Below are 7,624 nucleotides of genomic sequence, written 5' to 3' on the forward strand. Positions count from 1 at the left end.
CTAGGAGTTTCCACTCCATTTATTGTGCACAGATATTCTAAAAACATTGTTTCATATTAGTGTACATGCTTCTTATTCAGCGGCAACAACATATTTATCCACAGCCTAAAATTAAAGAAGGAAAAAATTTTCATTCAAAAAGCACTTTTCCACTGAAAAAAAATAGTGGATAAATCACATAGGTATACCATTTCAGAGACTGGAATGACGCCTTTGAGATGTGCAAGAAAGACATTAGGAATCCTATTCTTCCATTACACTGTAAATTTAAAAGACTGACCTGCTTGTTATCTATTTTTGGCAAGGCATGGACCGGAGTCACCTTGTGAGCTTCCCGATGCTGCCCGATGGCCATATGCCCATGTGTGGAGTTGGAGATCTGGAGGGAGGTGCCAAGCTGGGGGGATGCTGCCATGCCTAAAGCACCAAAGGAAAATGGGTAGGGCAAGAAAAAAAGTCATCTATCCTATAAGAGAAGTCCTCAAACAAGAAAAAATAAAAAGGAAAAATTGAAGAATGAAAGGCATTGTGCCTTAACCTTATTGGTAAAAACTACACTGGTTTCAAAGTCATCTTGATCCCAAAAAAGTAGGATATTGAAAGAGAGATGCTTGTAAATTAATTGAAAGGTATTTGCATCGATACAGCGGTGAGCTGGAGTGGATTGAGGTGCAGAATAGCATCAAGGAAATGACAGGGCCATGAGCACTGTTCCTGGGAGGTATTCATCAAGCAGACCCTGGAGCAGGATTGGGCACTGTATCAAGGCTGCTTGTTGTCGTTTAGTAGCTAAGTCATGTCTGACTCTTTGCAACTCCATAGACTATAGCCCGCCAGCCTCCTCTGTCCATGGAATTCTCCAGGCAAGAATACTGGAGTGAGCTGCCATTTCCTTCTCCAGGGGATCTTCCTGACCCAGGGATGGAACAGAGGCTCCTGCACTGGCAGGCAGATTCTTTACTGCTATGGTCTCCAGATTCCAGACATTTTAAATGCAGATAATCTGAAAACTGTTAGGGAATGGGATTTTGATCTGAGGAGTATTCTTACCTGGAGATTTCTAAGGACAGTACAGTCCATGGGGTTGCAAAGAGTTGGACACGACTGAGCAACTAACACTTTCACTTTCAAAATGAGAAAAATCTGTGCTAATGATGCAGTGCCCATGAGATGCAAGAAGAAAGCTGTTAAAGCCATAGACAGGAATTTAGGGGGAACTGGAACTGAAAGATGAGTCAGTTGACACAGATGAGGAAATAACTGCAGTGGCCTTATTGTCTTTACTTGAGTTGAAAATAAATAATTTGAGAACTTCTAATTAAATGAATTTTGATGGTGATAAAGAATTGTCTTGATACATAAATTTACTGTTTAGTTTATTCTCTTATTTTCAGTTTCAAAAAAAATGTTATAATTTTTACTCAAAAATGAATGTTGGTTTTCATTGACATCAATTTATTATAATAGGTGGAAGTGCTTTGCAAAACCCATTTAATCTGGATTTCTGGAGCTAGGAGAACAATATGAGAGCAAAACATGTTATAATTTTTTCTTCATGTTTACTTACAATCACCTAATCTCTCATATTGCGGCATAGGCAGGAACTGTTTTGCTAGGAGGTTAATGTGGGTATTTCTTGAGTGATCAGTGATGTTAGAAAAATTTCCTTTGATCCCTAGGCTGCGAAGATCCCCTGAAGAAGGAAATGGCAACTTACTCTAGTATTCTTGCCTGGAAAATTCCATGGACAGAGAAGACTGGCAGGCTACATCCATGGGGTCGCAGAGTTGGACATGACTTAGCAACTAAACAAAAACAAGAGAATAGAGTAATTTACAACTTAAAGATACCAATCATTGGATAAATGCCAGAAACAAGAGATACTAAGGCAAAGGCAGCCTTCTGCAGTGGAAGATGTAGAGAAAGTTTCATGAATAAATATAGCAAAGAATCAGACACGACTGAGTGACTAACACTTTTTTATGGTTTGAAATGACCTGGTTCTTTCGTGATTGTTATGAGAAGCTCAAAAGCATCTAAAGCATTATTTTTTTTTTAATGAATGGGAAGTAAGAAATGGAAATGGTTATTTTCCTGTAACATAGTAGTAGTGTACTGTGGTAAAAGTGGGGGTATTAAATACCATAAAGTAGATTTATTTCTAAAGAACAGAAATTAACAATACAAGAATGTTCAAACAAGCTTTGTAAAAAAAAAAAAAATTTTCTTTCCTTTCCCTATGTACCACATCTTTCATTCTATGAATTAATGAGAAATGTGGAGATGATGAAGGACAGGAGTATACATAAAAGGAGACTTTCATTCTGCATTTAATGTTTAATCTAGAAAAGAAAGGGCGAGTAAGTGTTTTATTGTTTGATACCTATAACCAAGCAGTAGTCCTCCCACTGTGATAATTTAAAAAAAAAAGGTATATAAGGACTTATCTGGGCTTAGAGAAGCATAATGCCATGGTCGATTGCATGTGTGCCAAGTTGCTTCAGTCATGCCTGACTCTTTGCAATCCCTTGGACTGTAGCCTGCCAGGCGCCTCTGTCCGTTGGTTTCTCCAGGCAAGAATACTGGAGTAGGTTGCCATGCCCTCCTCCAGGGGATCTCCCTAGGGAGTCTCTTTATGTCTCCCAGCACCATAGCTAGGTCCCACTAGCGCCACCTGGGAAGCGCCGTGATCCATCAGTAATAGTCAAAGACATGGCTGAAAGGAGTTAACTGTTTTTTGGCTAAGTATTTGCGACTCTGGCCTAGCACATTGCTGGTGTTTAACAACTTGAAAATTTCATGGGGCGATCGGCTTTCTACTCATCCAAAACAGAGTTTGAAAAAAAAAATCACTTTTTAGATTTTGTTATATTGCTGACTACTAGTTTTCATGTTGTCTATAAAGACTATGATTTTGGTGATGAGCAAATGAAAAAAACAAACAGAGGATAATGACCTATCCTACTCGTCCTCTGGGATTTCTCTCCTTTTCCTCTTATGTCTCCCACCCTCCACATCTTCTTTGGTCTCTCTTCCTATCTGGATGGCATTATTTTAAAAATGTTCTTTGAAGCAGCTAAATTTGAACTGATATATGCAGCATAGCAGTTCCAAGTTTACCAGCAAACAGTCGGCAGGAAGCTACCCTGCAGAAGTGCACTTCAGGTTACTGGCACCCTCTGGGTTTTGGAAGGCTGCCTTTTCTTTTTCCTTGGTTAAATGATGCCACTTGAAAAGACAAATACCACTATAATTCCTGTTGAGTTGGGAGACCAGCCTTCATCTAGCACACTATGATTTCATGAAAGCATAAATCAGGCTCACATGATAAATCTCTGAGTCAGCTGTTCCTACTTTTGTATTGAATCTAATTAGAAGCATGAAACAAATGCTCGTCACACATTCTGTCTCCCTGAAAAATAAATAAATAAATACCAAGACAAAGACTTGGAAGATATGGCAATTGGAACGACAATAGGTAATTTTATCCAGAAGGGCCTCAGTCAGCTATCTAACATCCAGGAAATCAATTTAGCTAAAAGCAGATGAAATAGGCTAGTCATGTTCAATGCTAAAGGATTCAAATTAGTATCGTGAAAAGCTGTTAGGATAGATGGCTGTCAGATAAATCACAGATGCATCTAATGTCACAGGTATGCTAAGATAATAGCTCTCTGATTAGTGCTTTTCTCAGTTCATGATACAAATGAGTGTTGAAAATGCTTCTGTGTGATGAAAATTATGTCAGAACACAGGGAAATATGCAGTCATAAAGTGCAACCAATTGCTTTGGAAGTATGAAGACTTCTTTAAAGTGGACCAAGGGAAGAAAATATTCACTAGACTAACAGTTGGGTGGGCTTCCCACGTGGTTCAGTGGTAAAGAATCCAACTGCCAGTACAGGAGCCACAGGTTTGATCCCTGAGTCAGGAATATCCCTGGAGAAGGACATGGCAACCAACTCTGGTATTCTTGCCTGGGAAATCCCATGCACAGCGGAGTCTGGAGGGCTATAGTCCAAGGAATTGCAAAAGAGCTGGACACAACATAGAGACTAAACAGTAATGACAGTTGGGTACCATGTGCCGGGGACTATAGTGACTTATTCCATCAGGGAAATTATAACTGGCACAGCAGCTAGGGCTGGCATCGCCACACCTGGTTTAGCTTACAAAGACCACCTCCTGTTCTCTAAGACCCATTCTTTCTCTGCACTGGGCAAACTTGAGAGGAAATTGGGATACTTATGAATCAACAGCCCTGCATCTTTCAAGTCTTAATTAGTGGCACAGAATCCTATGACCCCCCCAAAAATATGACACTTTTTAATTTAAATATTTGATTAGGAGAAGAACTTCTAAAGATCTAGATTTGACCCTTCCTACCCACATAGCTTATTTTATAGGTCAGGAATCTACTAAGATGCTCCTGCCTCTTGCCTAGGAGGTCTAATTCTAGCCAACCAGATAATTAAAACACACACTGGATCCTTCATGAACTGAATACTTTAACAGATAAAAGGGACACTAAATTTTTTTAATACTTGATTTTCTGAGTATTTACTTATTAATTCACAAATTTATTATATTGGGCTTCCCTGGTTGCTCAGATGGTAAAGAATCTGCCTGCAATGCAGGAAATCTGGGTCCCATCCCTAGGTCAGGAAGATCCCCTGGAGAAGGAAATGGTTACCCACTCCAGTCTATTTGGCTGGAGAATTCCACGGACAGAAGAGCCTGGTTGGCTAGTCCATGGGGTCAGCAAGGAGCTGGATATGACTGAGCAACTAACTTTCACTTTATTATATTGCTGAACTTACAGTTCTTTTCAAATACTTTTTAAAAATACAATCATTTGTAAAATTTTAAAATAGCATATCTGTATATAGTACGAAATACTTCTGTCAACTATATGAATTTTAAAAATAAGTAGAGCAATAATTATTTGGGGAGGATTTTATCAATTTGATATGTAAGTGTGTGTGTGTGTGTGTGTGCTCAGTTAGTCATGTCTGACTTTCTGGCCCTCCAGGCAAAAATAATGGAGTGGAGTGCCCTTTCCTTCTCCAGGGAATCTTCCCCACCCAGGGATTGAACCTGCATCTCTTGTGTCTCCTACATTGACAGGCAGGTTCTTTACCACTACCGCCACCTGATATGTAAATACTTCTCAAATATTTTTGAAAGTTCTATATTTTAACCATGCCACATATCATTTTCACTTAATATTTCACAAGCTGAAACTCATTAATACTGTCTGTACTTATGACTTACTTATGTTTAATTATTTTTATGTTTTTAATGTCTTGTTTCATCCAATTTTAGATGCTACAGCACCACAAAACGTCTCAATTTAATTCCATTTGTATTCACCATCACATTCATAACAAAAAATGTTGCATCTTATTACTCTGACTTCACCAAGTGCAGCTTGGTGGTTTCCTGCATCTTGCAGTTCCCTTTATGGTCCGAGGTGCACTGCTCAGTACAAGTGACTGTTGATAGCAGCATCATGGCCTGCTTCTTCTACTCTCACCGGAGATTGGAAGGTGTTTGATGTTCCTAGTCTCTCATGTCTAAGTAGACTTCTTTTATCAGTGAATACCTTCATGCTGTCCCTGAAAGGGAGATGTCAGACGCATCATCTCTGAAACGTGCTGGGGTAAAGGGGCACATCATTCCAGGTCATCCGGCAGATTCAACCATGCACTACAGTAAGAACTCACTGCACATGTTTCACATGATAATAGACGAGACAGATCTAACACACACTTCCTAACTGACTCAGATGAAACTATTCCTAATGTGCTCCATACTGTATAAGTGAAAAATTCAAGACGCATCCTGAATCTAAGAGCACACTGGGGCAATAGATGTGAACCATTATCTTTGGCCAACAGAAAATTCGGCAACAGTTAGGAGCTGGGAATTATCACATTCATGTTTCCATTGTGCCTACTGTCATATGGACTTGCTTTAAACCTCCCTTTACCAACATTTCAGGGGAAAATCCATGTTTGGTGGGGCCTAAAGGTTATATGATACACAGGTTGTTCAGTTGCTAAGTCGTGTATGACTCTTTGTGACCCCGTGGGCTGCAGCATTCCAGGCTTCCTTGTCCTTAACTATCTCCTGGAGTTTGCTCAGACTCATGGCCATTGAGTCACTGATGCCATCCAACCATCTCATCCTCCGTTGCCCCCTTCTTCTCCTATCCTCAGTCTTTCCCAGCATCAGGGTCTTTTCCAATAAGTCAGCTCTTTGCATCAGGTGGCCAAAGTATCAGAGATTCAGCTTCATTATCAGTCCTTCCAAAGTGTATTCAGGACTGATTTCCTTTAGGATGGACTGGTTGGATCTCCTTGCAGTTCAAGGGACTCTCAAGAGTCTTCTCCAGCACCACAAGTCAAAAGCATCAGTTCTTGAGCACTCAGCCTTTTTTATGGCTCAATTCTCCCATCCATGACTACAGGAAAAACCATAGTTTTGACTATACAGACCTTGTCAGTAAAGTGATGTCTCTGCTTTTTAATATGCTGTCTAGGTTTGTCATCACTGGAGAAGGGAATGGCAAATCATTCTAGTATTCTTGCCTTGAGAACTCTGTGAACAGTATGAAAAGACAATATAAAGAGCCTTCTTAAAAGAAGATAAAAATACTTTATGTTTACAAATTTTAAAATATTGTGACACATTGCTGGGGGTCCTCCCAAGGCTGGGCCAGGTAAGGGTCCTGAAGCTTGTCAAGATCATGGTAAATCTGTGATCCTTTTGCTACCTTCAATCCCAGGCTGACCAGGTGACACTATGGGGTGTTTAAATCCCCAAGAACTGGGTTTGCTTGGAGACGATAGGCACAAGAGAAAAACAGGGGCCAGTGAAGGACAAAGTAGAGAAGTAAGAAGAGGACCATTTTGTGAATAAGGGAGAAAACAAGCTAGCTGAAAAACCAAGGAGATCAAATCCCAAACTATCTAGTTAGCTCCATAATTTAGTCCTTCCTTACATGGATGCTTTCTCACCTCCATTCAAGGACCTCAAGGTCTGGGAATTAGCTGATTTCTGGGAATTGCACATGACTCTATTGTGCTGGCTTAAATCAGTTCTCTGTTTTGAAGACCTATACTTGTGCTCCGGTAACCAAGATTCTTGCACACTGGAACTGTGGAAAGTAAGGACTGAAGATGCCCCTCTTCTCACTCACCCTCCTGTGATGCTGGGATTCTAACCTGTGAGGAGGGGTAGGTGCTCTACTGGTACTGGAACCTCTGACAGAGCATGCCAGAAGGTCCTGGGGTATAAAAACATCTGCAAAGTAGCACACGCTGCTGCTACTAGAAACACGGTCAGTGTCACAGTGAAGAACCATTGCATGTGATGGTGACAGGAATGGGAAACATAGAAATGTGCTTCTTGTCTCCTTCCAGATTTCTAGTCCTTCTGGTAAAGATTCTACCTGCAATGCAGGAGATTACATTCGATCCTGGGTCGGGAAGGCACCCTGGATTGGGAAACGGCAACCCGCTCCAGTACTTTTGCCTAAAGACCTCCACGGATAAGGCCATAGTGCCACAAATCATCCTACATGACTGAGCGAATGAGCACTCACAGACACATACATCCT

General features: G+C 40.5%; 1 pseudogene; it reads left to right on the forward strand.

Moving 5' to 3' along the window:
- Positions 1 to 413: 413 nt before the first annotated feature.
- LOC113878846 lies at positions 414 to 5,557 on the forward strand (annotated as a pseudogene).
- Positions 5,558 to 7,624: the final 2,067 nt, after the last annotated feature.

The sequence above is a fragment of the Bos indicus x Bos taurus genome, chromosome 20 (assembly GCF_003369695.1).
Source record: "Bos indicus x Bos taurus breed Angus x Brahman F1 hybrid chromosome 20, Bos_hybrid_MaternalHap_v2.0, whole genome shotgun sequence".
In the NCBI taxonomy this organism is placed as follows: domain Eukaryota; kingdom Metazoa; phylum Chordata; class Mammalia; order Artiodactyla; family Bovidae; genus Bos; species Bos indicus x Bos taurus.